The following is a 7,143-nucleotide window of genomic DNA, read 5'->3' on the forward strand; positions in this document are numbered from 1 at the left end:
AGCTTTGGGGATTGAAGATTGTGGACTGGGGATAGAGGATTGAATATTGAGGATTAAGGATAGAGTATTGGGGATTGAGGATCTAGGATAGGAGATTGATTATTGAGGATTGAAGATTGAGGACTGAGGATTGACGATTGAGTATTGAGAATTGAGGATGAGGACTGAGGGTTGAGGATTGAGGTTTGAGGAATGAGGATTGAGGATTGAGGATTGAGGATTGAGGATTGGGTATTGAAGATTGAGGATTGATGACTGAGGATTGAAGATTGATGATTGAGGATTGAGTATTGAATACTGAGAATCCAGGATATTCTATTGAGTATTGGGAATTGAGGACTGATGGTTGAGTATTGAGGATTGAGTATTGAGGATTGAGGATTGAGTATTGAAGATTGAGGATTGATGATTCAGGATTGAGGATTGAGGATTGAGGATTGAGTGTTGAAGATTGGGGATTGATGATTGAGGATTGAGGACTGAGGATCGAGGATTGAGGATTGAGGATTGAAGATTGAGGTTTGAGGGTTGATGATTGAGTGTTGAAGATTGAGGATTGATGATTGAGGATTGAGGATTGAGGATTGAGGATTGAGGATTGAGGATTGCAGATTGAGGATTGGGGATTGAGGATTGAGGATTGAGAATCGAAGATTCAGTATTGAGGATTGAAGATTGAGGATTGAGGACTGAGGATTGAGGTTTGAGGATTGAGGACTGAGGATTGAGGATCGAATGTCGAGTATTGAGGATTGAAGATTGAGGATTGATGATTGAGGATTGAGGATTGAAGATTGAGTATTGGGGATTGAGGATTGAGGATTGACGATTGAGTATTGAAGATTGTGGATTGATGATTGACGATTGAGGACTGAGGATTGAGGATTGAGGATGAGGATTGAGGGTCGAGGATTGAGGTTTGATGAATGAGGATTTAGGATTGAGGATTGAGGATTGAGGATTGAGTATTGAAGATTGAGGATTGATGACTGAGGATTGAGGATTGAGGATTGATGATTGAGGATTGAGCATTGAGGATTGAAGATTGAGGATTGATGGTTGAGTATTGAGGATTGAGAATTGAGGATTGAGGATTGAGTTTTGAAGACTGAGGATTGAGGACTGAACATTGAGGACTGAGTGTTGAGGGTTGAGTGATGAGAATTGATGTTTGTGGATAGATGTTGGAAGATTGCAGATTGAGTATTGAGTATTGAAATCTGTGAATTGAGGATATTCTTTTGAGGATTAAGGATTGACAACTGATTGTTGATGACTGAGAGCAGAAGATTGAGGATTCAGGATTGAGGATTCAGAATTGAGGTTTGAGGTCTGAGGATTGTGGATTGACGATTGAGTATTGAGGATTGAAGATTGAGGATTGAGGATTGAGGATTGAGGATTGAGGATTCAGGATTGAGGATGAGGGCTGAGGGTTGAGGATTGAGGTTTGAGGACTGAGGACTGAGGATTGAGGATTGAGGATTGAGTATTGAAGATTGAGGATTGGGGATTGAGGATTGAGGAGTGGGAATCGAAGATTGAGTATTGAGGTATGAGGACTGAGGATTGAGGGTTGAGGATTGAGGATTGAGGATTGACGCTTCAGGACAGAGGATTGAGGATGGAGGATTGAAGGGAGAGGACCGAGTGTTGAGGATTGAGTGTTGAGAATTGATGTTTGAGGATCGAGATTTGATTAATGAATATTGTGGATTGAGTACTGAATCATGAGAATATGGGATATTCTATTGAGTATTGAGAATTGAGGATTGATGGTTGAATATTGAGAATTGATGGTTGATGGTTGTGTGTTGAATATTGAGGATTGAGTATTGAGGATTGAAGATTGAGTATTGAGGATTGAAGGTTGATAATTGAGGATTGAGGATTGATGATTGAGGATTGAGGATTGAGGATTGAGTATTGAGGATTGATGATTGAAGACTGAGTATTGAGGATTGAAGATTGAGGATTGAGGATTCAGGATTGAGGATCGAGGATCAGGGCTGAGGGTTGAGGATTGAGGATTGAGGATTGAGGATTGAAGATTGAGTATAGGGGATTGAGGATCTAGGATAGGAGATTGATTATTGAGGATTGAAGATTGAGGATTGAGGATTGAGGATTGAGTATTGAGAATTGAGGATGAGGATTGAGGGTCGAGGATTGAGGTTTGATGAATGAGGATTTAGGATTGAGGATTGAGGATTGAGGATTGAGTATTGAAGATTGAGGATTGATGACTGAGGATTGAGGATTGAGTATTGATGATTGAGGATTGAGGATTGAAGATTGAGTATGGAGGATTGAAGATTGAGGATTGAGGATTGAGGATTGAAGATTGAGGACTGAGTGTTGAGGGTTGAGTGATGAGAATTGATGTCTGTGGATTGAGATTTGAAGATTGAAGATTGGGGATTGAGTATTGAAAACTGTGAATTGAGGATATTCTATTGGAGATTGAGGATTGATGACTGAGGACTAAGGATTGAGGTTTGAGGAACGAGGATTGAGGATTGAGGATTGAGGATTGAGAATTGAGAATTGAGGGTGAGGACTGAGGGTTGAGGATTGAGGTTTGAGGAATGAGGATTGAGGATTGAGGATTGAGGATTGAGGATTGAGGATTGAGGATTGAGTATTGAAGATTGAGTATTCATGACTGAGGATTGAGGATTGAGGATTGAGTGTTGAGGATTGAGGATCGAAGATTGAGTATTGAGGATTGAAGGTTGAGGTTTGGGGATTGAGGATTGAGGATGGAGGATGAGGGCTGATGGTTGAGGATTGAGGATTGAGTATTGAATACTGAGAATCCAGGATATTCTATTGAGTATTGGGAATTGAGGATCGATGGTTGAGTATTGAGGATTGAAGATTGAGGATTGAGGATTGAGCATTGAAGATTGAGGATTGAGGATTGATGATTCAGGGTTGAGGATTCAGGATTGAGTGTTGAAGATTGAGGATTGATGATTGAGGATTGAGGATTGAGGATCGAAGATTGAGGATTGAGGATTGAAGATTGAGGATTGAGGGTTGATGAATGAGTGTTGAAGATTGAGGATTGATGATTGAGGATTGAGGATTGAGGATTGAGGATTGAGGATTGAGGATTGAAGATTGAGGATTGGGGATTCAGGATTGAGGAGTGGGAATCGAAGATTGAGTATTGAGGTTTGAGGACTGAGGATTGAGGGTTGAGGATTGAGGATTGAGGATTGACGCTTCAGGATAGAGGATTGAGGATGGAGGATTGAAGGGAGAGGACCGAGTGTTGAGGATTGAGTGTTGAGAATTGATGTTTGAGGATCGAGATTTGATTAATGAGTATTGTGGATTGAGTATTGAATCATGAGAATTTGGGATATTCTATTGAGTATTGAGAATTGAGGATTGATGTTTGAATATTGAGAATTGATGATTGATGGTTGTGTGTCGAATATTGAGGATTGAGTATTGAGGATTGAAGATTGAGTATTGAGGATTGAAGGTTGGTGATTGAGGTTTGAGGAATGAGGATTGCGGATTGAGGATTGTGGATTGAGGATTGAGTATTGGAGATTGAGGATTGATGACTGAGGACTGAGGATTGAGATTTGAGGAACGAGGATTGAGGACTGAGGATTGAGGGTTGAGGATTGAGGTTTGAGGATTGACGCTTGAGGATAGAGGATTGAGGATGGAGGATTGAAGAGAGAGGACCGAGTGTTGAGGATTGAGTTTTGAGAATTGATGTTTGAGGATCGAGATGTGATTATTGAATATTGTGGATTGAGTATTGAATCATGAGAATTCGGGATATTCTATTGAGTATTGAGAATTGAGGATTGATGGTTGAGTATTGAGAATTGATGGTTGATGGTTGTGTGTTGAATATTGAGGATTGAGTATTGAGGATTGAAGATTGAGTATTGAGGATTGAAGGTTGATGATTGAGGATTGAGTATTGATGATTGAGGATTGAGGATTCAGGTTTGAGGATTGAGGATGAGGGCTGAGGGTTGAGGATTGAGGATTGAGGATTGAGGATTGAAGATTGAGTATTGGGGATTGAGGATTGAGCATTAACGATTGAGTATTGAAGATTGAGGATTGATGATTGAGAATTGAGGATTGAGGATTGAGGACTGAGGATTGAGTATTGAAGATTGTTGATTGATGATTGGCGATTGTGGACTGAGGATTGAGGATTGATTATTGAGCTTTGGGAATTGAAGATTGTGGACTGGGGATAGAGGATTGAATATTGAGGATTAAGGATAGAGTATTGGGGATTGAGGATCTAGGATAGGAGATTGATTATTGAGGATTGAAGATTGAGGATTGAGGATTGAGGATTGAGAATTCAGAATTGAGGATGACGACTGAGGGCTGAGGATTGAGGTTTGAGGAATGAGGATTGCGGATTGAGGATTGAGGATTGAGGATTGAGTATTGGAGATTGAGGATTGATGACTGAGGACTGAGGATTGAGGTTTGAGGAACGAGGATTGAGGATTGAGGATTGAGGATTGGGGATTGAGGACGAGGACTGACGGTTGAGGATTGAAGATTGAGGATTGAGGATTGAGGATTGAGGATTGAGGATTGAGGATAGAGGATTGAATATTGAGGATTAAGGATAGAGTATTGGGGATTGAGGATCTAGGATAGGAGATTGATTATTGAGGATTGAAGATTGAGGATTGAGGATTGAGGATTGAGAATTGAGAATTGAGGATGACGACTGAGGGTTGAGGATTGAGGTTTGAGGAATGAGGATTGCGGATTGAGGATTAAGGATTGAGGATTGAGTATTGGAGATTGAGGATTGATGACTGAGGACTGAGGATTGAGGTTTGAGGAACGAGGATTGAGGATTGAGGATTGAGGATTGAGGATTGAGGACGAGGACTGACGGTTGAGGATTGAAGATTGAGGATTGAGGATTGAGAATTGAGGATTGAGGATTGAGGATTGAAGATTGAGTATTGAGGATTGAAGATTGAGGATTGAGGATTGAGGGTTGAGGATTGAGGATTGAAGATTCAGGATTGGGGATTGAGGATTGACGATTAAGGATTGACGATTGAGGATTGAGTATTGAGGATTGAGAATTGAGGATTGAGGATTGAAGATTGAGTATTGAGGATTGAGGACTGGGGATTGAGGATTGAAGATTGAGGATTAACGATTGAGGATTGGGGATTGAGGATCTAGGATTGGAGATTGATTATTGAGGATTGAAGATTGAGAATTGAGGATTGAGGATTGAGAATTGAGAATTGAGGATGAGGACAGAGGGTTGAGGATTGAGGTTTGAGGAATGAGGATTGAGGATTGAGGATTGAGGATTGAGGATTGCGGATTGAGGATTGAGGATTGAGGATTGAGTATTGAAGACTGAGTATTCATGACTGAGGATTGAGGATTGAGGACTGAGTGTTGAGGATTGAGGATCGAAGATTGAGTATTGAGGATTGAAGAATGAGGTTTGAGGATTGAGGATTGAGGATGGAGGATGAGGGCTGATGCTTGAGGATTGAGGTTTGAGTAGTGAATACTGAGAGTCCAGGATATTCTATTGAGTATTGGGAATTGAGGATCGAAGGTTGAGTATTGAGGATTGAGGATTGAGGATTGAGTATTGAAGATTGAGGATTGATGATTCAGGATTGAGGATTGAGGATTGAGGATTGAGTGTTGAAGATTGAGGATTGATGATTGAGGATTGAGGATTGAGGATCGAAGATTGAGGATTGAGGATTGAAGATTGAGGATTGTGGGTTGATGAATGAGTGTTGAAGATTGAGTATTGATGATTGAGGATTGAGGGTTGATGAATGAGTGTTGAAGATTGAGTATTGATGATTGAGGATTGAGGATTGAGGATTGAGGATTGAGGATTGAGTATTGAAGATTGAGGATTGGGGATTGAGGATTGAGGAGTGGGAATCGAAGATTGAGTATTGAGGTTTGAGGACTGAGGATTGAGGGTTGAGGATTGAGGATTGAGGATTGACGCTTCAGGACAGAGGATTGAGGATGGAGGATTGAAGGGAGAGGACCGAGTGTTGAGGATTGAGTGTTGAGAATTGATGTTTGAGGATCGAGATTTGATTAATGAGTATTGCGGATTGAGTATTGAATCATGAGAATTTGGGATATTCTATTGAGTATTGAGAATTGAGGATTGATGGTTGAATATTGAGAATTGATGGTTGATGGTTGTGTGTTGAATATTGAGGATTGAGTATTGAGGATTGAAGATTGAGTATTGAGGATTGAAGGTTGATGATTGAGGATTGAGGATTGATGATTGAGGATTGAGGATTGAGGATTGAGGATTGAGTATTGAGGATTGATGATTGAAGACTGAGTATTGAGGATTGAAGATTGAGGATTGAGGATTCAGGATTGAGGATCGAGGATCAGGGCTGAGGGTTGAGGATTGAGGATTGAGGATTGAGGATTGAAGATTGAGTATTGGGGATTGAGGATTGAGGATTGACGATTGAGTATTGAAGATTGAGCATTGATGATTGAGGATTGAGGATTGAGGATTGAGGACTGGGGATTGGGTATTGAAGATTGTGGATTGATGATTGACGATTGAGGACTGAGGATTGAGGATTGATTATTGAGCTTTGGGGATTGAAGATTGTGGACTGGGGATAGAGGATTGAATATTGAGGATTAAGGATAGAGTATTGGGGATTGAGGATCTAGGATAGGAGATTGATTATTGAGGATTGAAGATTGAGGATTGAGGATTGACGATTGAGTATTGAGAATTGAGGATGAGGACTGAGGGTTGAGGATTGAGGTTTGAGGAATGAGGATTGAGGATTGAGGATTGAGGATTGAGGATTGAGTATTGAAGATTGAGGATTGATGACTGAGGATTGAGGATTGATGATTGAGGATTGAGTATTGAATACTGAGAATCCAGGATATTCTATTGAGTATTGGGAATTGAGGATTGATGGTTGAGTATTGAGGATTGAGTATTGAGGATTGAGGATTGAGTATTGAAGATTGAGGATTGATGATTCAGGATTGAGGATTGAGGATTGAGGATTGAGTGTTGAAGATTGAGGATTGATGATTGAGGATTGAGGATTGAGGATCGAGGATTGAGGATTGAGGATTGAAGAT

The sequence above is a fragment of the Calliopsis andreniformis genome, unplaced genomic scaffold (genome assembly GCF_051401765.1).
Source record: "Calliopsis andreniformis isolate RMS-2024a unplaced genomic scaffold, iyCalAndr_principal scaffold0106, whole genome shotgun sequence".
NCBI lineage: Eukaryota > Metazoa > Arthropoda > Insecta > Hymenoptera > Andrenidae > Calliopsis > Calliopsis andreniformis.